This window comes from Lithobates pipiens, unplaced genomic scaffold (genome assembly GCF_037356315.1).
Source record: "Lithobates pipiens isolate NorthernLeopardFrog02 unplaced genomic scaffold, aLitPip1_a1.2 Scaffold_13, whole genome shotgun sequence".
NCBI classification, from domain to species: Eukaryota; Metazoa; Chordata; class Amphibia; order Anura; family Ranidae; genus Lithobates; species Lithobates pipiens.
Genome location: NW_027507718.1, coordinates 470,627,634 through 470,653,041, shown reverse-complemented (window position 1 = coordinate 470,653,041; position 25,408 = coordinate 470,627,634). Strand labels below are relative to the sequence as shown.

At 45.0% G+C, this 25,408-nt stretch overlaps 1 protein-coding gene across 13 annotated transcripts in view; it reads left to right on the top strand.

Annotated features, from left to right (window-relative positions):
• The first annotated feature begins 2,249 nt into the window (after nucleotides 1-2,249).
• The window catches only part of ADD1 (adducin 1), a 125,981-nt gene continuing 102,822 nt past the window's right edge, over nucleotides 2,250-25,408 (top strand). For 3 of the 13 annotated variants that reach the window (XM_077477883.1, XM_077477885.1, XM_077477882.1), the window contains exon 1: nucleotides 2,253-2,516. The gene's annotated coding sequence lies outside the window, so the exon portion shown is untranslated. Of the gene's footprint in view, nucleotides 2,517-25,408 lie in introns of all 13 variants that reach the window. The other 10 variants (XM_077477887.1, XM_077477884.1, XM_077477886.1 and 7 more) reach the window with 6 other exon arrangements.

Here is a 25,408-nt window from a genome sequence, read left to right as displayed (position 1 = left end):
AGGGAGGAGCCCTCTATCTCAGAGGCTGTCCAGGAAAACGAAAGGAGAAAATGTGTCAAAATTGTCCGATGTGTCTGCCATGTCGCAGTCCCGATAAAAATCGCAGATCGCTGCCATTACAAATAAACATGCCATAAAACTATCCAAACCAATCAATATACACTTATTGCGTTTTTTGTTTGTTTTTTTGTAACAAAAAGATGTAGAATACATATCGGCCTAAACTGAGGGGGAAAAAAAAGTTTTTAGATATTTTTGGGGGATATTTATCATAGCAAAAAGTAAAAAATATAACTTTTTTTTGTTTTATAGGGCAAAAAATAAAAACCGCAGAGGCGAGCAAATACCACTAAAAGAAAGCTCTATTTGTGGGGAAAAAAGGGCGTCAATTTTGTTTGGGTGCAATGTTGCACGACCATGCAATTGTCAGTTAAAGCGACGCAGTGCTGAATCACGAAAAGTGCTCTGGTCAGGAAGGGGGTAAAATCTTCTGGGGCTGAAGTGGTGTTTTTTTTGGTACAATTCTCCTGTATGGGGGTGTGTCCTATGCCTGCATACTTTTGCTGATAGGTGTCCCTCATTCCCATCTCAAAAAGTCGGGAGGTATGACTATTGGATATATATATATATATATATATATATATATATATATATATATATATAGTGATGACACTTTGGACAAAGTGTCTGTCATGTACAAATTTTGTTTTTGCCTCAGAACAGTAAAGGAGTTCTGAGGGTTAATTGTGTAGGTGTAACTTTGACATCAGTTTGGCTGGGCTGTGTTAAGAGTTCTGCCTGGTCATGTGTACAGTTAGGTGCACATGACAGGCCTGGTTGGACGTTTTGGGTATCAGCTTCCCCGGAGCCAATCAGTGGGTGCGCCGGGCCCCGCTGAGGAGTCTGGGGAAGGGTACTTAAGATGTTGAAGTCACGTGTTCTAGGTTTGTTCGTGAGGCCTTAGAGGTCTATTCCTGATTCTGGACTGGGGTAGCCCGCGAGGGGTCCCGGGGGCGTTCGTCGCCCTGCAACATGCTTCGGTTGGCTAGCCCCAAAAGACCTGCCTGGTCTGGGGTAGGGATCCGTCTGTTCCCGAGTCTTGGAACCGGCTGGTCCGAGGCGCAGCAACTGAGGGAGTATTAAAAGCGTCCGGGTGTGCTCTCGGCTTGGAGGGGCACCGCAGCTCCTGAAAGTGGCTGGGGGAGGACTCTTCGGAGAAGGGCCAACAAACTGGCATCCTGAGAGGTGCCTGGTTGCTGGGTTGTGAAGGACACTGACAAATTCACACTTTTTCCAGTACTGTCAAGGAGACAGAGAACATTCCAGGTACTGAGGAAAAAGGTTCCCGTTTGCTTCTGTTATTCAAGGCCAAAGATTTCACAAGTTCTGGATCAAAGTGCTGACTGCCATAAACTCTGGCTAGAGGGTTGTTCAGCCTTGAAGTGCCCAGCTGCGAGTGGCTACTCTCTGGGTGGCATTAGAGACTTTCTGGAATTAGCAGTTCAAAGTGCCTGCTTTTCTTCACCCTTGCCCTCTGTTCCCATATGAGACTGTATTGTTGGATGTTACCCCTGCAAATAAAACTCTTTCTAATGGACTTTTATGGTGTCGGCGTCCAAAGTTGTTGGGTACCAACCCTGGGAACCCCTAGACGTGGAAGAACCAGCCAAGAGGAGGCAACCAGTAAGCCCAAAATATATATAGTTGTGCCCAATGATCTTTGAGCGATGCTTTGTCTCTATAGGCACACACACAGGTTCATATCTATTAGGAGGACCCCAGAGCAGCGCCACACCCGCCATTAAGCCCCTTCTCTCACTATTCAGCCTCTCCCTACGTCGGTGTCACGCTGGAGATAGAAGCTCTTCACATAATATATCAACCATCAGCGCAGAAGAAACAACATCGATTTGTTTTACACTATACACCTGTTGAAATCTTCATTCGAACCATGACCGGTTCTCTTTACTTTATCAATGGACAGGCAGCATCAGCCCAGCCTCAGCCTGGTCTCTTCCATTAGGCTCACCATGATGAGTGGCCCGTAGCTGTGAAGCCCAAACCACCACACTCACAGCCGCAGCGTAAAGCGCAGATTTCAACGGTGCCGCCTTATAACTGCGTCGCGATCCTCCCACTTCCCGCCTTTCGCCGTCACCCAATCAGGAGGCGGCATACTCTGGGCTCGTCGCCCACCGGCCAATCAGAGCTTTCGGTTTTAGGCTCTGCATAGCCGCGCCCGGGTCCTCCTCAGTGGTGAGACGCGCTGCGGTGTGTTGGGTTGCTCAGCAGGGGGCGGTGTGGAGCGGCCTAGCGCTGTAATACCGTGCGGTAAATAGGGTGAGGAGCCGCCCCGTACACACCGAGCGGTGACAGGAGAGGAGGGCGGAGCCGGGGAGACCCATACAATCCCTCTGGAGGGGGAGAGAGAGGAGTGAGTGGGGGAGGCTGAGAGGAGCATCGTACAGAGGAGACCATCTTCTCCTCCCGGGACACCGAGCTCATCCACGGGGGCGGTAAGTACTAACGGGGACACTGGCTGATGATATGGACTGAGACTGACCGAGGGGGAGGGGATGTGGGGGCACAGAGGGGTAGACTGGTGTGCAGAAGGGCGGACTGTACTGGGGCCACACAGGGGTATAGACATGGCATGGAAGTGGGGGTATAGATATGGCATGGAGGGGGGGGGGGGGTATAAATATGGCAAGGGGGGTATAGACATGGAGAGGGTATATAGGAATGGAGGGGTGTTTGAAGGGACAGAGATATAGAAGTGGCATTGAGGGCTGTGCAGAGAGTGAGTGGTTTGGAGGAATAGTGCAATGAGGGGTGATATGTGGAGGGGGGGTGTACAGAAAGACATTGGCTTTGGGTGGTATCTAGAGAGATGGTGTTATAGAAATGGCATGGGGGGGGGGGGGGGGTGCAGACATGGTACAGAGTTGTGTGGTGGTATAGAGGGACAGAGGATGCATAGACATGGGGGGGGGGTATATGAAGGGACAGTGGCATTGAGGGGTGATTGTGTGTAGTGGTGTACAGGAAGATGCTGGCATTGAAGGGTATATAGAGGGATGGTGGTGTAGAGGAGTGTGCAGATGGTGTTATGGAGGGGTGTACACAATGATGGGGCATTGAGGGGTATGTAGAGGTACCGTAGCCTATAGGGGTGTGCGGAGGGACTTTGATATGTGGGAACAGTTGTACAGAGGGGTGTGCAGAAGGTTGGTGGTATTGCGGGGTATATGGAGGAACAGTGGTATAGAGGGGTGTGTAGGAGGACGTTGGCATTGAGGGGTATATGAAGGAAAAGTGGTATAGAGAGGTGTGTACAAGGATGTTGGCATTGAGGGGTATATGGAGGTACAGTAGTATAGAGGGGTGTGTAGAAGGATGTTGGCATTGAGGGGTATATGGAGGTACAGTAGTATAGAGGGGTGTGTAGAAGGATGTTGGCATTGAGGGGTATATGGAGGAACCGTGGTATTGAGGGGTGCGTAGAAGGATGTTGGCATTGAGGGGTGTGTAGAAGGATGTTGGCATTGAGGGGTATATGGAGGAACAGTGGTATTGAGGGGTGTGTAGAAGGATGTTGGCATTGAGGGGTATATGAAGGAACAGTGGTATAGAGGGGGGTGTAGAAGGACCTTGGCATTGAGGGGTATATGAAGGAACAGTGGTATAGAGGGGTGTGTAGAAGGATGTTGGCATTGAGGGGTATATGGAGGTACAGTGGTGTAGAGGGGTGGTGGCATGAAGGGGTGTGCAAAGGGAGGTCGGGGTGAACCATAATGCTACTACAGGGCACAGCAGAGATGTGGGAGTTATCAGGATGGACGCCCAGAGGCAGCAAAAAAAAAAGCAAGCAAGCTCTGCAACCAAGTTCATTGACAGCCTAGCAGCTGGCATTTTCGGATCGAGTTGTCGGTAATGGCAGCCTCCGGGTTCCCTAATGACACACATAGAAGATTCAGTGAAGGGAACGTTGCAGGAAGTATTTATTCCGGCCATGACTATTTTTCCTTAAATTATCAAGTAACGACCAACCACAACCCATCCCTGCCTTTTCCATCAGGAACACTGACTGATATAACTAGCTGTTGGTGTATGTCTCTCTGCACACCCCTCTACTCCACTGCTCCTCTTTATACCCCTTAATTGCACACCCCTCCATATCCTAACTCCCAGACTGTGCAGAAGAACAGTGGTATGGAAGGGTGTGCAGAGGGTTGGTGGCACGGAGGGGTATGCCTAAAGATAGTGTGCAGGGGGATGATTTTCGGTATGGAGATATGTGGTTGTTCTAGGAATGATGCCCAGCTGGCACAGAGTGAAGCTGTATTAGCTGAGAATTGGCTGGAAGCTCAGTGTTGGTGTGTAGATATGCCTGGCATGGTTCACAGTAGAATGGATTACCAAATTGTAGAGGCCTGTATAGGTCAGTATATAGTAATGCTGGGCATGATCTCTCCGCTTACCCGCTTATGTGTTTGGAAATCCTCACACTGCAGAAGGGTATGCAGAGAGGTGCTAGCCGGCACAATGGCTTGTGTGAGGTTATTCTGCTGTGAAGAAATCTACAAACCTGTTGCTGGATTCCATTCAGGGTTGTACAGAGGGAAGGGTGAGGATGACTTTACCAAAACAGATTGGCTTGGTGAGTTGCTGGAATGGAGCAATGTGCCTAGAGATCGTTTCTGATTGAATTTTGTATGCTGTGACAGACTCAGTCAGTACTGATCCCGTGTTGGATGCTTGTTTTGACTGGCAGAGGTAGAGTAATCCTTACTGTCACTAAAAGATAGCAGTGTTTAAAAATGCTGGGTGGCATCAAGGGGAATGCAGTGAAGAGACGATGGGTGGCATAGAAAGGGTCAGGAGTGCATAGATGATAGTTGGCACAGAGAGTGAGTAGTGCAGAGGATGCTGGGAGGATATATGGCAAATAAAGGGTGAGGAGTGCAGAGATGGCATAGAAAGGGGGAGCGGTGTGGAGGATGGATGGCACAGAATGGGAGAGGAGTGTGGAGGATGCTGGGAGGATAGATGGCAAAGGGTGAGGAGTGCATAGATGATAGATGGCATAGAAAGGGTGAGGAGTGTGGAGGATGGTGGGAGGATAGATGGCACAGCAAGGAGTGTGGAGGCTGCTGGGAGTATAAGAGGGGGTGTGAAGATGTAGTGGGCGGCACAGGGATGAATGCAGAGCAGGATATACTGGAATCAAGCTGTATAGGCCTGTGAGTTCCAGCCTGTTGTGTTAGCTGATATCTGCAGAAAATGTATTGATTGATAAAACTGTACCTCTGGATTTGTTTAGCTTGTAAAAACATATGAATCTGGATTTTGTCTGTAATCAGGGCACATACTTGTTCTATAGGTGCTGCTTTGCTGTAGAAGATGTGTACAACACCCAGCTATGAAATGCCATTAGTAAATCAAGTGTTTGCTCCTTTTCATTAATATTGGATATATGCTGCCCACTGTATTGATGATTCAGCTTGTTGGTGAAGTAAACAAGATGCTGCTATGAAATATTGTTGTAATGACATACATCTACTGTTGCTACATCTGTGACACATTGGGGATCTGTCACTTGGCTAGATCAGTGCTGCTTGGTTATAGGTCTGTGGAAGAAGTGCAGATATATATCTGGGGGGTTTATAAGGAATCAGCGTTCATATTCTTCCAATGTATCCTGTGGCTACAATAGACTAGAGTGGAAGTTTATTAAACTATAGTAAGGACTCAACAGTCCATGTTGATGGATAAATGTAATTGGTTGCAGATGGTATGTGCGTGTGTATGTAAAAAAAAAAAAAAAAGCCTTGTGGTGTATACAGAAGATTCATCTAATGTGATTCCAGAATGTGACATATGCAGTGAATAAAATGATCAGATTGTGTGGGAGTAGAAGATGAGTGTAAAATTATGTTAAAGGGGTTGTAAGCCCGTATGTTTTTTCACCTTAAAGCGGAGTTCCAGGCTTTTTATATTTATTAAGTCAGCAGCTACAAAGTGTAGTTGCTGACTTTTAATAAACAGACGATTACCTGTTCCACGGTCCAGCGATGCGACCGAACGGGGTGTCGCTCCTCTCCCCCTCCTCTCTCTGTCGGCACCTCCATTGCCACTATGGGCACCCCGTCATTACAGCTTTTGGCTTCACGTCTGGGCACGACGCATTCGCGAGTCGCGCTGCAATCCCGGAGGGGACAGGCGATCTCTTGCAACCTGTCACGTGTCCCAGGGGGTCGCTTAGAGGGACGGGCCGTCTAAGGCGAAAGGAGGAGTCGCCTAGGCGGTCCATGGGCGGAAGGAGGAAGTTGGACAGGAAGTCCCCCCTCCTAATGAAGCCCCCACCCCCAAAAAAAAGACATACCAAATGTGGCATGTAAGGGGGCGAGGAGTGATTAAAGTGGAAGTTCCATTTTTGGGTGGAACTCCATTTTAATGCATCCTATACATTAAGGTGAAAAAACTTCTGGCAGTGGCCGGTGATGCGTGGGGAGGGCCGAGTCCGGCATTCGTGTCTATGGACATAAATGCTGGGCTCAGGAGCGCTTCTATAACATTTTGCAATTGTCATTTTTTTCCCCTTCACTGATAGGGCTTCTCTGGTAATCGGTGCACTGATTATCTGTGTACATGTCCGCTGTCACGCTTGTCGGTTACTTGATCTCCTCACGCTTTGACAGCAGCAAGTGTTTGCATGTAGTCAGCTGTGATTGGGTAAATGGCCCCTATGATTGTCCCTTTACCGCGATCTGTGTTCAGATAACAGAACGTGCTGCATGTGCGCCCCCAGGGGGTGCGGTTCTGGGAGGATGTCCATAGATGCCCTTCTGAAGCAGGAGAGCTACATTGTAGTCATCTTTCTGCAGTTCTAAAGTGGTTAAAATAAAAATTCTCCCACCTCCAGCATGCTCTACAAATCCTACAATTAAAGACTATGTTCGCCTCTTGTAAAAATAAATGCACTTTGTTGTTCAGGTTAAAAAAAAAAAAAAAATGCATTTACTCATTGCAGATTGTGGGTGCCCTGTCAGGCTCCTGCAGACACAACTTTCTGCCAGTACCTACTGTATGGGCAGAGAGTTAAGTGCAGTAGCTCATCAGTGCCCTCACAGTTCATGGAGAGTTAAAAGCTGTGCGCTGCGGTAACAGTTAATGCATTCAGAGCTCTAGCACACAGCCTGCGATTGACAACCACATTTGTGCTGGTTTTCCATGTAGTGTGAGGAAGGGGCTCTTCTTCCTGAGTTGTACAATGTGTGTGAATTCAGATTCCCGATCCCTGCTTTGTGCTGATGACAGGATGGATAAAAATTTCAATATTTAATTTAATTTTTTTTAATCAAATTTTATTTTTGATTCTTGAGTAAAAATCTATCTAAAAATAGTTTTCTATTTAAGATGCATTCATTTTTGGTAAACTCATTTAATGAATCCAAGCTCTGCAAGCTGACATAACATGCACTGCATTGATGCATTCACACAGTTTTACAGTAACCATGAGATAAGTTCAGGAATATTCCTTTATCCCATTGTTTTGCAAATCTATGTACATTACAAATTGAATCAGTTCTGATAGCGCTTTTTTATTAACCTGAGAGCTTATCAAATATTAGAGATTCTAACTACCAGCAAGAATAAATCCTTACACTTAAAGAGCACCTGTCATTTCAGATCCAGCCTGTTAGCGTGCATCCACTCACCTGTTGCCACCACGTCCCTCACCCTGTTGTGTCACTGCCGCATCACCAGCCGTCCCATAAAAGTGAATGGGACTGTTGGTGAAGCAACATCAGGTCAGAGGAAGAACTGCTGTGGGACAGAGATGACAGTTGCGCTTTAAAAATGATTTAAATTAAGCCTTTTTACTAGTGATTTAAATCGACTTGATTTAAAACAAATCCACCCTGGCTGATGAGAGATGCTGCGTAAATTCTATTTGTTGCAGAAGGCTGTACAGCAGGGGTCCCCAACTTCTGTGATGATCTATACCAGTGATGGCGAACCTTGGCACCCCAGATGTTTTGGAACTACATTTTCCATGATGCTCAGCTACACTGCAGAGTGCATGAGCATCATGGGAAATGTAGTTCCAAAACATCTGGGGTGCCAAGGTTCGCCATCACTGATCTATACCATGTTGGGACTGGGTCATGTGATGGAGGGGTGGGCGGTGTCAGAGCGAGCCAGCACTGCCACCTTCCCACCACCAGAGGGTGCCCACTTCTCTCGACACCACTACTCTCTTGCCTCTCTGTGGTCACCTTACTCAGGCAATGAGGGAGGGGAGTCGGGCTGGGTTCAGAGTACTGGTGAGCCTCACATACCCCTATTGCAACCCACCCCCCTCCCCCTGAGGGGACAGGCTGCAAATCCGTGGAGGGTTTGTCTTAAAGAGGAAGTAAACCCCGGACAATTTTTCAAATTTTAACATACAATAGCTCATTACAAGGTATAATAGATAGAAATTGGCTTTAGATTACCTTCATTTCCGGGTATTGGCCGTGACATTGTATGTGCTGTTTGCTGAATCCTTTCTGGGTGTCACTTCTGTTTAAAACCGCCCCGCTAGTGGCCACATACCGCCGCTAAAACTAGTGGCGCTTTACCGTCGACACCCGCACCGCCCCAGTGTGAAAGGGGCCTTAGGAAATCTCACGCATGCGCCGTATCAGGAACCAGATAAACTCTGCAGCATCGCGAGACATCTCCTCTGTGCCGTTACAGAGGGGAAGCTCGTCCACAGACATTTCCCGACATGCAGCTAATACAGAAACGGCACACTTTAGGTGCCGTTAATGAACGATCCTACTGCGCAAACCGTGCATTACGTCATCTAAGATTAAAAGATGATTTCTTTGGAAAAGACAGCAGTAAGTACACTTTCACAGGCAGCAATCAGTTGCCTGTGTTATCTACTTTATGAACAGATAAACTTGTCGAGGAGGGTTTATAATTATAACCACATTGAGCAAGGCTGGTACCAGGGAGGCTGGGGACCGCTGCACAGAGCAGATGGCTACAGATAAACAGGAACAACTTGTATAGGAAGATTTGTTTAATCTGCGCATCTCCTGAGATCAGCCATTTCACTTGGTGAGGTTTTACAACCACTTTAACAGTCGATTCTCCTCATACATCTTTGCTTAGAGCAGGGGCGCCCAACCAGTGGCCCGCGACCTTCAGCTCTGGGATGGCAGGTTGGCAAAGCCAAGATCGTGGGTTGCCGACCCAACATCCCAGAGCATCAGTGTTGTGAATGGTACAGGCGGTAGAGGAAGCCTACAGCTGCAGAGCTGCATAAGCCAATGCTTCCTATATAGGTCCAATTCCTGTCATAGTTGGAGTGATACCGAATGCACTGTGCTTGGGACAGCAACAGCCAGCAATACCTGAACAGAAGACTGTTTATTAAAGATCATTTTATTACTAAAACCCCAGTGTGTATATATGGGCATATCTGTTCTGCAGTGGTTACTGGGCTGCTTTCAAAATGATCCGCAGGGTTAGCTGCACTGTGCCATAGACTTCTGTTATTGCCTGTGGGTTTGGTGTGCTTTCGGAAAGTGCACCACACCTGCAGGATATAATAGAAGTCTATGACAAAGTGCAGTTAACCCACAGGAAACTGCAGTGTGTCGGTGTGAAAGCAGCCTTAGACCCCTTTCACACGATTGGTCCAACTCAATTGGACCCTCCTTCACCTCTATAGAGAGGCATATGTAAACAGACTTGTGTCCATTTACACCCACCTACCTTCAATCCGATCTGCTAAAAACAAAACAAAAAAAACGGCTATCCGTCACCTTCCATCTGGGCGGATCCCATCAGAGGACCCATAGAGTAGAGTGGGCTGTGGCTGTGTGTGCTGTACATATGCATAGTGGACACGGATCTGTCATCCACCTGTTCCTCTCATTGTGGCCTGCGACCGGTTACCAAGTCACTTAAGTGGCCCTCGCTCTTCAAAAGATTGGACACCCCTGGCTTAGAGGCTCTTCACAAAAGTCTCTTGGGCAGTCCTTGCATGTGCAATAAATATCTCATTAATGTTTAAGGAAAGGCCAATGACCGTTCACCCGAGTGGTGTACAGACCTTCTGTAGAAATGAATAGGGATTCTACTTCATGTTCACCTGCTGGGGATTTTTTATGTGCAGCTCCCAGCAAGCTCCACAGTGAAGTTATTAGAGGAGTGATAACAATTAAATGTAGGATGGGGGGGGGGGGGTTACCTCTTTTTAAAGCATTACTTTACTAATAATATTTTAACCCCTTCACAAGTTCAACGTGCAGAGACCCTAGAAAAAAACACGGACAGTGATCCAACCCTACCCCCAGCCCCCCCCCCCCCCCTTGTTTTACTCACCTGAGTCCTTTGATCCCTCGGCGGACATGCGCTGTACCTCTCTGCCCAGAGTTCTCGGCTCATGGACTCGGGAGTGAACCCGCAAGGTAACCCGCCCCGGGAGAGTGCTGCTTCTAGGGGGTTATCCAATGCGGGGAGGAGATGTGAGCGCCCTTGGGGGACCGAAGAAGAGGATGATCGGGGCCACTCTGTGCAAAAGGAACTGCACAGTGGAGGTAAGTACGACATGTTTGGTAATAAAAAATAAATAAAAAAAAAAAGCCTTTACAATCCCTTTAAAGACCTCTTTCCCAGATACAGCACCCTCTGAGGATTGCTCTGAGATTGTGATGTCATCGGCCTGCCTCTCTGTCAGCCAATCAGAGGAAGCATTGTATTCATTTATAGAATAAAAAGCGCCCTCTAAAATGTTTGAGCAGCGCAGACCCCGACTTGATTTCCTTCCAGGGATGGGAAGGACTTCTCCTGATGGAACACAGCGCTGTATACGGTGTGTAGCTGAGGCTATATACAGTTTATACATCACTCCCAGCTGCTGTAACTGTTGGTGAAGTTAATTGTTTGGACCAGCGTGGTCCAAGTTAACTATTAAAATATGGAGATCAGCTTTACTTTTTCACTATAGGACTTTGTTTTTGTTCAGCATTTGATCAAGGGGGGAGGGGGCATACCAAAAAAGCAAGCCTTGCATGGAGTGGAAGGTCTGCTTTAGGAGCGCTGGCGATCAGCTATTGGAGGAGGAGGTGTGCAAAACCTTTTGCTACTTATTGCTGCTGTGTTGGAGAAATGCTTATCTAAAAGGCAAAATGAAGCCTGTGTTCGCCTGGTTCATCAAGGCTTTATACATTATTCAGTACATATGGAGAGGAACAATGTAATTGCATAAGTGAAACATTTTGTTTTGTCCTTCACAGTAATCTTTCCAGTTGCCCTGGCCTATCCCATGACTTTATTATTCAGAAAACTGGTGCAATGTTTTCTTGGTTGTAGAAATCAACACTAAGGCTCCATTCACACTTGTGCGACTTGTCGTACAACTTGGTAGTATCACTAGTCCCATCGCATGCTTTCCTGGATTAGGAGTAGCGGGTGCTGCAGCAACAAGCAGCTGGAACTGGAGACATCGCATGCCTGACGAAGGGGTCCTGTGTGGCTCTGAAATGTTGCACCATGTCTTTTTGCGATGTGATCTTTCTTCAATAAAAAAAATTTGAACATAATTGACTATGGTGTGCTGGTGAATATGTGCATTTGTCGTGCAACTTTGGACATTGAAGTTGCATAAGTTGCAGCCCAATCCTTTTAATGGCACTCGATAAAATTGATGCAACTTGGGCTTCGTACACTGCTTTTTTTTTTTTTTTTTTTTTTTTTTTTACGCTTCAAAATGTGGCGTGTAAACGTGGCAAAACGGATGTTTTAAACATGGGTTACTATCTGTTAAACCGTTCAGGAGAGGTTGTAAAAATGTCATGTGTACATTAAGCCTTAAAGTCGCCACGATCCAATGAAACTTGCGGAGAAGGATCTCCCCGCCGGTTGCAGGGAAAGGAGCTGGCATCAGTGCACCATTCACAGGTGTAAGAGCTTTATCAAAGAGGAGAAAAGGCGGAGGTAGTCAGTGACCAAGCCCGAGGTGAACGGGGTGAAACATTGTTTTGGACGGCGGCGAGTCCACATTCATCTACTTACTAATGCATTGGGTTGGTGAGCGGGGCAGCTGCACTACTTTGATGTAACTTTGATCCAGAGTGTGTAAAGTCAGATCAAAGTTGCACTGGAAATTGTGCGACTTTAGAGTCGAATTAGTGTGAATGGAGCCTTAAAGTGCTAAAACCTTTTTTATTTTATTTTTTGGGGGATAGAGTTGGTAAAGGTTTGGACCCTCTGTACGGTTTTTATTGCTGTCTGTGTCCATGCACATGGGAAGTTCACCTCTGTTTATCCTGTTTGTGATAGGAAATGTTAGTCATTACCAGAGAAGTGAGAGGTAACCATCCTATATGGACAGATGTTCTGGTGACTGCTGTCTAATGAGGGAATTCCCCTCACTTTGGGGATATATCTTTTCATATCCTGTTCCATCTCTCAGGCAGGACGTGAAGGCAAATCTCTTCAATTGGACACAGCAAAAAAATAAAACTTTCAAGAGATGTACCCATTTGCTACTTTAGAGGTTGATGGCATTAAAGGGTTTGTAAACCCTCCATGGTTTTTCCCTGTGATGCATTCTATGCACTAAGGTGAATAACTTTCTGTAGTGCTGCAATTTTCTGTTGTCTATTGTGTTATCCTGTACAGGCATTTATGTGTGGGGGTAAAATCTTGTTTGTTTATGTATTAAAGCCACATTCTGTCTGCATTTTATAAATTGATTACCATCATTTGTAACCATTATATGTTATCAATATGAACTAAATGTAGTCAGTTTTGTGATTGGGAATCGGGTGTCTAATTCACCTCCCCTGACAAGTCTGCTACAGGATGAAGTTTCTGGGAGTGCTTTAGAGTGGATATGTTTTTAAAAAAATATTTAAATTTTATTTATGCTGATTAGATACCACAGATGTAACTGCACAATTCACAAAAGGTTGCCATAGGCTTATAGAATTTCGATCAATTTATGACAAATTCCAACAAAATATAGATGTCCCTGTTGAGTACTACCCAGCTCAACAGAAGTTTTTGTTGAAGGAGTCGGGTACAAAACGATCAATTGGTAGATGAAGCCAGCTGTGAGGATGGATGGAGGTATCTGTTAGATTTTGTTCAGCCCACTATGTGTATATAGCTAACCCCTGAACCTGCCCAACCCTTGATGCTCACTGACCAATGCTTTCATAATTGTTTGCGCCAAACTTTTTGGAAGGTTTGTCTAGGCATGTGTTAAAGTATAATGAATAGCAACATTTTTTATAAAGGGGAGAGGGATTACCAGAACAGTAATAGAGGGGAAATCTTCCAATGGGGACACTAGTTTTGGTGACGTCCCAGGACTCCCGCACTTTGAAGGGTTTTCCCCCCACTTTCTGTTTTGGCTGTGGGACAAGGTGTGAAGGGAAATCTACCCAAAGCAACAGGGGATATAACCCTCCCTTACTCTATCCCAGAAAAAGTGTTTTGCCTATTATTCTACTTTTAAAGTGGAGGCCCACCCTAAAAAAATAAATAAATATATTCTTAAAATAAAAAAATAAACCCCTGTTGCTAGGCAGTCTTACTAATCTGCCTCTTCCTACTCCGCGGTGATCTTCGGCCTTCTCTCCTCCTTGCATTGTCTTCTGGGGAACGGGGCGCGCTGTGTTCTGGGAACTGTGTATACCAGAAAGCAGCGCATGCGCAGTAGGAAATGTGCAGTGAAGTCTCAAGGCTACACGGCCTGTTTCCCTTAGTGAGGACAGGGGCGCCAAGACTCGTACAAGGGACGTATCGGCCTGGGGGGGGGGGGGGCAACATTGCAGGCCCCCTGGACCGGTAAGTGTCCTTATTAAAAGTCAGCAGCTACAGTGTTTGTAGCTGCTGACTTTAAAAAAAAATATATTCTGCTGGAACACCCTTTTAAATGTACACGATTGACACATGCTCTTGTACACTGCAAAGTGGAAGAGATGAATCAAATCCCTGTTGAGTGTGTTAATGGTTTTGGTGGAAGGTATGCTTTCCTTGCAATGTGTGTGTGTGTGTTTTTTTTTTTTTTTTTTTTTTTTTTTTTTTTTTTAATGGAACATTATACTATTTATAGCCTGCTCAGTCACTCCAAATAGCAGTGTGTATACATCTGTTGTCAGCTATTACTGGCATTTGTATGGTGTTGCCTAAGAGTCCATTCACACGGGCAACTTTGGCTCCGACTTCAAGTCACCCTTAGTCGCGCTGCATGAAAAAATCAATGTAAGTGAATGGATCCGTCTTAATGCACACTACTGCAGTCGCTCCGACTTCAGAAAAGGTTCCTGTACTACTTCAATCCTAATTCTAGGTGACTTGTACCCATAGAATTCAATGGAAGTCGCCTCAAAGTTGGATCTCCCTCTATATTGAAGCGACTCTACAGGAAAAGTTGCCTCTCTAATAATAAAAAAACAGCGCAGGTTCTTCTCCAGGAGCAAACCAGGCCCTTAGGTCTGGTATGGATTTTAAGGGGAACCCCCACGCCCCCAAAAACCATACCAGACCCTTATCCGAGCACGTAGCCTGGCCGGTCAGCAAAGTGGGTGGGGATGAGCGAGCGCCCCCTCCTGAAACGTACCAAGCCACGTGCCCTGAACATGGGGTGGGTGCTTTAGGGAAGGGGGGCACCCAGCCCCCCAGAGCCCCCCTTTTCTTACCTGAACTTGATCGTTCCAGCTATGGTTGCTGTCAATCAAATCCAGGGAGCCGAGACCGAGTCCTGCTGATTGTGTCAGTAGACTCGGCAGCAAGACTCGGGAGCGCGCCAGCATGGGTGCCCCTATCAAAGTGTCTCCCCATGGGGGCACCGTGAAGAGGAGGAGCCAGGTGCGCCGTCGGGACACCACACAAAGGGAGGATTGGGGACACTCTTGCACAGAGCAGGTAAGTATAACATGTTTAAAAAAAAAAGAACCTTTACAACAATCATTTTAAAGAAAAAGAAAAACAAACATGTTATACTTGCCTGTTCTGTGCAGTGGGTTTGCACAGAACAAACCAGATCCTCCTCTTCTTGGTTCCCCCGCCAGCGCTTCTGGACCCTTCCTCCTGCCGAGTGCCCCCACAGCAAGCAGCTTACAATAGGGGCACCTGAGCAGGCTTGCTTCCGTTCATTCACACACAGAGCCACAGCTCTGCCCCCCCCCCCCCCCCCACGTCTCTTTTCATTGGTTCACTGGCTGAGATGGACTTTGAGCAGGAAGCAGTTATCATTGGAGGGGTATGCTGCAATTGTCTACTAGTTAGGGATTTGGGCACGCATGTTTGTTATTTCCAGCCACCTCTAGCCATCACGTGTTGCCTGAATTGTAATGCAGAGCAGCACAATAAATATGGGTGATTAATAGATCATGCTGCTGTCAAGCTGAGGATAGAGAAGCATCACAAAACAATGTAAACCTTATGCATATGTTTACACTTTAGTTCAATGGCAAATTTGTCTTTGCATAACAAGTATTCTTGCTGTTTCATGTGGTTTGTGCTTCTAATCTATCTGTGTGTTTCCAATACACACACCCTTATTTATTCTGTGTGTGTGTGTGTTTTTTTTTTTTTTTTTTTTGTTTTGACAACACAAAAACATAAGGTTATTATACTGCATTTATGAATTTTATTCCCCTCGCAATGAGCCGCTGACTTCAGCGGCGCATGCGCACAGGGGATTCTCGGCTGATAAGTCCAGCAAACGCCGGACCCTGCCGGGAAGAAAACTCCCACGCACATGCACAGTGAGTGACGGCATCCCGGCTCCGGCCACTCACAGCACCGCAGCCACCATACCTGGAAGAGACGCAAAGGGAACATGTCGGCTCCCTTGACGTGGACCTCTTTCCCTCTTTCCCTCTTTCCCTCTTTCCCTCTTTCCCTCTTTCCCTCTTTCCCTCTTTCCCTCTTTCCCTCTTTCCCTCTTTCCCTCTTTCCCTCTTTCCCTTGAGTTGGGTGAGCAAGACGAGTAGTTCAGACATAAATGCCCCCCAGTGCATGAGTCCCCCAAAAATATCCAGCATATTCTATGCTGTATTTATGGGTAGAGTAGTGACTTTCATGAGTCTTTAAATTCAGGAACAAGTAAGCATGCCTTTTGGCTTAATGAAAATACAGAAAACATTTTATAGTCTTCTGGCATTCTTTGTGCTACATGTTAACAATTAACGCTCAACTCTGCCTGAAAGGGAATTGACTTATTTTAATGGCTTTGCCCTTGGAGTGTTTTTTTATTTTTTTTGTTTTTTTTTCACAAGGTCCATGTGAGGAAGAAATGCAGCTTTTTATAGAACCTCAAGCTAACTTATACATGTTTTTAACATTTTGTATACTTGTGGGAAAACCACTAAACTTGTGTTTAAAATGGACTTTGCTGTCCACAGCAATTTAAGATATATCTAATCTTCCATGTTTTCCTTATCTTTTGGAGTGAGTAGGGGGAGGTTTAGCCCTGTCAGGTGTGTTTCCCATCCTGTATAAACAAGAATTCAAGTATAATTAAAGGCAAAGGTTTTTCCCTCCTTTTTTTTTATCTATTTATTTTTTACATTAGTTTAAGATGGAGAGGGATTAGAACTCCTGTTTGTATTCCTGTCTGTGCCGCCAAATGCTTCCAAAATGTAGAATTGTTCCTCCGTTTCAATCTCTGTGACAATGGTCACTAAGGCACATTACAAACCCTTGTGGTCCAGTCCACTCAGCATGATACTCTATTCAGCCTAATTGGGTGTATTTTAGCTTGTTTAGGTAAATACCTCAGTCCTCATTCGGTCAGGTTTCCTCTACATCCAGTGTTTTTCAACCTTTTTACAGTCTCTGTAAAAGTGTGCAAAATTCTAAGAGCCCATAGTCACATTGGAGTTGCCCCTGTATATTAGAGGCACACGGGCCCCCCAGTCACACGGGCCCCCCTTCACATCAGAGTCCTACCATTTGGTGGCCACAGCAGGAGAAGAAAGTGGTCTGGAGGAGGTGACCTTCTGTCCTCTTCTGAATGCTGGGGGGGGGACCTGAATGCTGCCTGCCCTGGATTGCCCAGGGAAAAAATGGGTTCTGTGGCACTCTCGAGAAACACTATTCTATGCTGTGACCAGTTCCCAAAAGCCTCTTTTTTGAGGCCGTCCCAATTGGCGGACGCACTCTTCTTTAAGGCACTCCCGCCTTCAACCCAGAGTGTAGTAGAAAAGAGGAGAACATTGGAAGCCTTATACCTTAATCTACCCCCTCCCAACTTAAACTCTTGTGCAAGTGTTTTTTTTTTTTTTTTTCTGGAATTCACTTTAACCACTTGGCACCCAAGGTACATCATATGATGTTGTGGGCTTTGTGGTGTTCTATCTGAATGATGCCTGAGGCTACAGAGATCATTCAGATATCGGCATTTTCAGCCAGCGATTCCCTGCACCATAAGAATGATCATAGCGGCTGTTCCATGGCTTGATCGTTCTTGCGGGAGGGGACGACCCCCCTCCCGCCACCCTCCAGTGCTTCTACCGACTCACCACTTCCATCGTCAAGTCGGTCACAGGATCCGCCGGCCCCCGGATGGTTTCATAGAGATTTTCGGCAGACCAGATGGTCCCCGGAGTCTCTATGATCGTTCGGAGGCCGGGCGCGATGTTATGACGTCACTCCCGGCCTCTACATTCCAAATAATGAAGCCCTGATCTTTTTATTTTTTTATTTATTTTAGGCTTCTCGGCCTAGAGGTGAGATGTGGGGTCTTATTGACCTCATATCTCACTGTAAATAGGTCCGATCGTGCCATATTCCTATTACAAGGGATGTTTACATGCCTTGTAATAGGAATAAAAGTAATCCATTTTTTTTTTTAAAGTGTCAAACTAAAAAAATAAAACAATAAAAAATAAATAAATTTTAAAGCGCCCCTGTTCCTGTGAGCTCGTACGCAGAAGCGAACGCATACATAAGTCTTACATGCAAGGTTACATGTAACCAGTAAAAAAAATTGAAAGCGTCGCCTATGGGGATTTTTAAATACCAAAGTTTGGCGCCATTCCATGAGCGTGTGCAATTTTGAAGCGTGACATGTTGGGCATCTATTTACTCGGCGTATCTTCTTCATCTTTCACATTATGCAAAAAAATTAGGCTAACTTTACTGTGTGCCCCCCCCCCCCCCAAGCATGAAACGTTTTTTAGTTTTTCAGAAAAAAATGTGTTCGAAAAATTGCTGCGCAAATACAGTGAGAGATAAAAAGTTGCAACGACCGCCATTATATTCCCTAGGGTCTTTGCTAAAAAAAAATTGCTAATGTTTGGGGGTTCTATGTGATTTTCTAGCAAAAAAATTATGAATTTTACATGTAGGAGAGAAATGTCAGAATTGGCCTGATGCGAAGTGGTTAAATATGGCCCCCTTGACACCATACTCCAGGAAGGGACCTCCAGCACCACTTATAGGGGGAAAACTGTAGAGAATGTATAAGGTTTTTTGATTTTGTCTGAGCAAATGCTGCCTCAGATGAGCTTTGACCAGAATTGCCTGTGGATGTTCAAATTGTAGGCTGTATTGGAATAATGACATCTAATTGCTGTCATTCTCTGCTGTTGTGTGGAGTAGGCAGAGAAGCGTGCAGAGAACACAGTCTAAAGATACTCATTTCTAAGACTATTCAGAGTACAGAATGGTTAACAGGTAGGCAATGTGTGGTATTTCTTTCTTACCTGAAGGATATAATGGCAGCAGATGGACTGCTTTTTATGCACTATACTGAATACAATAGAAGTAAAGAAAATCAGCAGCTGACCAAACTAAAAATATGAAATGGAATTTTCGTGATTTCCACATTATGAGATGGACATCCTCTATTTGCATGCTTGTGTGTGTTCAAGCTTGTTCATATTATCTGTCTCTTTAATTGTTGTAGAGCAGTGGTGGTCAACTTTCTTAATACAAAGGATCTAAAGTGTGGCCTCTGACATTGCCAAATGGCAGATGATCAAATTCAGTGACTAGTCATTACCAGAGACAACAAACACACAACAGAATATAGTCATGGACTGTGTACATAATACAAGAGATGACCAGAGCTGTGGACATATTACATGAGGCAGCTAGAAATCGCTACTATGACAAGGCAATGGGGAAACAGATTAGTGTCTGCTGGGGCCCCGAGGGCTGCACAAAATGTGTTAATGAGCCACAGGATGGGCACCAGGGTTGTAGAGGGATGTGTTCTAGAGAGAATGGTATAACGGTAACTAAATTCTCTCCAAGTAGACCTGTAAGAGCCTTCTTTTTCCTAAATAGCGACGTGCATCGATTGGCCATAACCTTATGACCACCCACCCAATAGTGAGTTGGTTCCCCTTTTGCAGCCAAAACATCCCTGACCCATCAAGACATGGACTCCACTAGAACTCTGAAGGTATGCTGTGGTATCTGGAACCAGATTGTAGCAGACCGGCGCACGGCGATGTACGTCCGCAGAATGGCAAGGGCAGGCAAACTGGTGTACAGGTACGTCTGTTTGTATTTGCAGCCCTGCTATCCCGTGCGCGTGTCGGTTGGGTCCCCCGTTATTTTGGTCACGTGTCCCGCGGGGATACCCGCGATCGTCTCACGGGGAGGCTGAACGGGGAGATGCCGATGTAAACAGCATCTCCCCGTTCTGCCTGGCAACAAGTGACACTGATCTCTGCTCCATGTGATTGGAGCAGAGATCAGTGTTCACTAACACACAGCCCCCCCCCCCCCCCCCACAGTTAGCAACACGCCCCTAGGACACACTTAACCCCTAAACTGCCACTCCCTGGTTAACTCCTTCACTGCCAGTGTCATTTACACAGGAATCTGTGCATTTGTATAGCACCGATTGCTGTATAAATGACAATGGTCCCAAAAATGTCCAATGTGTCCGCCATAATGTCGCAGTCATAATAAAAATCGCTGATCGCCGCCATTATTAATAAAAATGGCATAAAACTATCCCCTAGTTTGTAAACGCTATAAATTTTGCGCAAACCAATCAATGATTGCTTATTGCGATTTTTTTTTTTTTTCCCCAAAATATGTAGAATAACATGCATCAGCCTAAACTGAGGGAAAAAAATGTTTTATATATTTTTGGGGGATATTTATTATAGCAAAATTATTTTTTTTTTTTATTTTTTTTTTTTTGGTCGCTCTTTTTGTTTTATAGAGCAAAAAATAAAAACCGCATGGGTGATCAAATACCACCAAAAGAAAGCTCTATTTTTGAGGGGAAAAAACATCAATTTTGTTTGGGAGCCACGTCACACTGCATCCTGGTACCATCATATCCCCAGCTAAGGGACGCAAATGGCCATCCACATGAAGTAAAATACATGATTCATCAGACCGGTCCACCTTCTTCCATTGCTTTGGTTGTGTCCAGCATGGACACCTGACCGGTGTTCTGCCGTATAGTGTCCGGCCATCAAATAGTGTCTGCCCCGGACAAAGCTTCGGAAAATCTCCGAAGCTGAACGGCGCCTGCGCCGTGAGTGGAGGTGGTAGCCCCACCATCCAAGCGGACATAGGGTTGTGAATATTAGAGGGCCCCTCACGGGCAAGCTTCGCTCGCCACGCTTCGGGCTCAGCCTCGCTGCACTCGGCTCTTTTTTTTATTCCTACTCTATGTCCACTTGGATGGTGGGGCTAGAACCTGGATTCACGGCGCAGGCGCTGTTCATCCTCTGCAATTTTCGGAATCTGTGTTGCTGTGTACTGCGCATGCGCAGTACGCAGCGGACACTATCGGATGGAGGACGTTATATGACAAGACACCGGTCTGCAGCTAGACTGTGATGCACTGTGTGTTCTGACACCTCTTTCAGCAATTTGAGCTACTGTAGCTTTTCTATTGGATCAGAATACACAGGCCAGCCTTCGCTCCCCATGTGCATCAATGAGCTGAGCCTTGGCTGCCCATGACCCTATTGCCGGTTTTCTATCATTGGACCAATTTTGGTAGATCCCGACCATTGCAGACTGTGAACATCCCACAAGAACTGTAGTTTTGGAGATGCTCAGACCCAGTTGTCTAGCAGAGTTTCTCAATTCTAGTCCTCAAGGCCCCCCAACAGGTCATATTTTTCAAGCTTTCCATTATTTTGCACAGGTGATTTGACCAGTTTCGCTGCCTTACCACAGCCATTTCATCTGAGGGAAATCCTGAAAACATGACCTGTTTGGCCGCCTTGAGTTAAAAGTGATCGAAATTATGTAACAGTGCTAGCAGCATATAATAAATAAACATCATGGTGACTGGTGCCATATAGATCAATATGTTTGTGCCATACAATCAAAATGCAACAAAATTTTATATATAATATGCAAAGTGCTTATATGGAGAAAAGTGCAATGGCGCTCCAAACTTGCAAAGTGTGAGGTGGACCCCACTTACCAGAAATAATGGGCCCTCAGCTTCGTAATCTGGGGTCAAAAAGGCAGTGATCTATTGATCCGGGGATGTGAAGGATGGTTCCTCAGAAAACTCTTCCAAGAGGGTACTTTATAACAGGAAGGATACACCACATTAGGAACAGAGGGAGAAACAGGAAGTGAGAGCAAATCAACCCCTAGGAAGGGAAATCCACTCCTGGAGCAGTTATTGTGGGAAAAAGGCATCTCTACTGAAGCTTTATCACCACCAATCCTCGTTTCCACAACAACATTTTCAAAATCATTTTTAGGCAGAATTTTGCTTTTTCATTATAGAAGCATTTTCCAATGCCCTTTCTGATTCAGTCCCATCAATGTGCTTTTCTCTCGCTGAATGAGGTAAGTGATAGAAAAGCGCTATGGGTGGATCCTTGTGGAAAGGATTGGTGAAAACGCTTCATTGGAGACTCCTTTTTCCCACGATAACTCTTTCACCAGTGAAGTTCCCTTTCTAGGGGTAGCTTTGCTCTCACTTCCCGTTTCTCCCGCTGTTCCTAATGTGGCGTATCCTGTCTGTTATAAAGTACCCCCTTGGAAGAGTTTTCCGAGGAACCATCCTTCACATCCCCGGATCAATAGATCACTGCCTTTTTGATCCCAGATTGTGAAGCTGAGGGTCCATTGTTTCTGGTGAGTGGGGTCACTGGAGGTGGATCCACCGCACACTTAGCAAGTTTGGAGCACCATTGCACTTTTTTCCCATATAAGCACTTTGTAGATTTGTGCATATTATATATTTGTTTTTGTTTTTTGACACAAACTCATTAATGTATATGGCACCAATCACCATGATGTTTAATAATATATGCTGCTAACATTACAATTTGGCCCTCGTGAAAGTCCCCCCTTACTTTTTTTTTTTTTGCCAACGCAACAGCTTCAGGGACAACATGTTCACTTGCTGCTTGATATATCCCACCCACTTTCAGGTACCATTTTATAATGATCTAATCCATGTTCACTTCACCTGTCATTGGCCATTATGCTATGGCTGATCTATTTATGTATGCATCTTGGATTGCTATAGTTGCCCCTTTGCCATGTTTAAGTTTCTATTTTGTAGATCTTTGCAAAAAAAAAAAATAAAGTTCCTAATACTTTCTTTTTTTTCTGTCTTTGATAGTTTTGGCCATGGGTGACAGGGGAATGGGCCAATGAGGAAATTAAATTCAGCTGCGCCTGCATGTTATAAGCAATAGAATATGGTGTCCTCCATTACTCGGTTTTAATGGCTTTGTTTGGATAAGAAAAAAAATGTAATGTTTGATCTTAAAGTAAAATGAATAAATTGTATTTATCATGTAAATAGTAGTAAGAGTGTGGGAAAGTGTAATGAAAACATTATAGGCCGAGGTGCAAATGGAGTTTGGATTGAATTCTTTTTTGGTATATCTGAAGTGAATTGCAGCATTGGCCCTGTGCAGTCATATTGGTGATAAAGAAGCTGTGTGTGCTGGTGTTGGTTTGTTGGTGAGTGACAGCCTGTGTGATCTGAATGGCTTTTGCTGAACTAGTCTGCACACTCCTATAATATCCTGGTGGCATATGATGAGTGCTGAGTGAGGACACTGACAGGGCAAAACCTTTCTTTGACAGAACGCTATTTTGGTGACCATATCTCTCTCTTGCTGTGCTTCAGTTGTTTATTGAATGTGAAATGTATCTGTGTGTTGGGGAAATAAAAACCATGAGAATGGAATGGCAGCACAACTTCAAATATGCAATCACTCAGTACATTTCTCTATACTACATTATCTACCATCAGAAAAAAAATTAAAAATCTCAGTGGAATGCACGCTATTCATCTATTTTGGCGTGCAGTGAAAAAGCTACCTGCATCATGTAATACCTTTTCTAAAAAGAGGAAGAGGGCAGATAAACCCAAATGAAGGCTTGCACTAGTTTTGCGGTGACTCTCTATGGTGCGTTGCTTATGGTGTATATCACATCCAATATCTTCTTTTATAGTATCACTGGGGAGGAAACATAAGCCCGGAAAGTTGATGTGATAGTACAGCAAAGGATGTGAGTGACAGAATGTTACTTCCTTCCTTTTCGCTGCTAAATGTAAACAGTCTTGATTCTGGGCTTCTACTTCTGGTCACCATATATCTGCTAGAAGTATTACTGTAGTTGCATCTTGTTCTGGTGCATTTTATTGAGTAAACAAATGCAAGGTAATCCCAGGAGCCCCTGAACAAAGGTGCACATCTTTATGCAAATACCAGTCTGCGGACCAGTCTTGACTGGTCTATGCATTCCAGCATGAATGCCTAACTTTTTGAAGATTGCTGGCCACTTAAAGTGGGGTTCCACCATAAAAAATAATAATAATGCATGTTCAAAAAATTTAGACTTTTTTTTTTTCTTCTATATTGGCCTCTAAATGCCTGTTGCTAGGGGGTCCCTCGTAGTCTGCCTCCTTCGGCACCTGTGCTCCTGACGTCACTTCCCTCGGTGCAGAAAAAGAGCTTGCCTCCTCACCCACCCCCCCCCCCCCCCACCCCCCGTCAATCATCTGGGACACGTGGCAGGTCCCAGATGATTGTGCGGCCAGTCACGGCTTGCGCATGCACAGTGGGTGCCCGGCTGTGAAGCCACAGCCGGGCACCCACAGTTAAGATGCTGGCGCCGCCGAGCAGGGGACTTCAATTCCCCTGTGTGTGTGTGTGTGTGTATGTATGTATGTATGTATGTATGTATATATAATTTCACAAGTGATGTTTACATTTCTTTATGACGGCAATAAAAGTGATCAAAAACAAAACATTTAAAGGGACAGTGTTAAACAAAAAAAAATTGCATTTGAAAGGCTGCTGCACAAATACAGTGTGACATAAAATATTGTAACGATCAGCATTTTAGGGTCTCAGATATAGATAGGGATGCTCCGAAATTTTGGCCACAGAAACAAATCGCCCAAAAATTTTGTTTTTAGCACATTGATGAAAGGAAAATCTTGCGGTAGCAATGGCCTTGCCGCCTATTGCGGTGTATCGTCCTGGCTCAAGGTTCTGTCCTCCCCTCATCTCCTTGCAGAGCCGCGATCTCCCTGTGTCAGGGAGCTGAATTGTCCCGCCTCCTGTGATTGACAGCACACTGATCCAATGCTGGGACTAAATAAAAATAACTCCCAGTAAGAGGTTTAACATTTACCTTTTCAAGGGGTGGCCTGATTAATCTTTGCTCTTTTGAAGATCTGAGCTCCCCTGTTATCGGACGCTTTTATATGCGTCTGATGGTGGTCCCCCCCGCAGTGCAATGTGGCTTCTTGTGCTGATCACTGCATCACTAGACATTCCTGTAGTAGTGTAGGGTTTAGCAGGTTGAGAATCCATAATTTTTATTTATTTATTTTTTTAAATAAGAACATTCTCAAAAGGAAGCACTCACATACATACAGAAAAAAAAATACTTGAGCAAAATGACTCTCCACTTTTGTAGTGCACAGCCGAGAGCTCCTGCTTCACTGCATTAATATTAATGTAGACTGCAGCATCTTGCTGACCTAGTCTGCTGTCCTCAAAGCTAAAACAAAATTATAATCCAGTGCTTCCCTTAACATGCTTTCCAATAGGCAGTCCATTCAATTTGAGCCTTTAATCTCAAAACATGAAATGATGTACTTGCATGGGTTTTGAGGAATGCAAAACGATACGCAGATCATTTACATCTATCTGCTGCAAATTTGGTGTCAATCTGGTCTTTAAAATTTATATTACTCCTATTTTTTTTTTTTAATGTTTATACCCACTTACAACTGATGCTTCTTCTCCCTCTTTTTTTTTTTTAAAGCCTAGCTTCATGTTTATGGTCCCTTCTCCTTTTTATTTATCTTTTTGGGCCAAGCTGGCGGAGTGAGCTATTTACAGATGCCCTTGCTTTGTGCACTCTATAAACTGTTGCCTTAGCTGCGTGCAGTATACAGCACTGTATT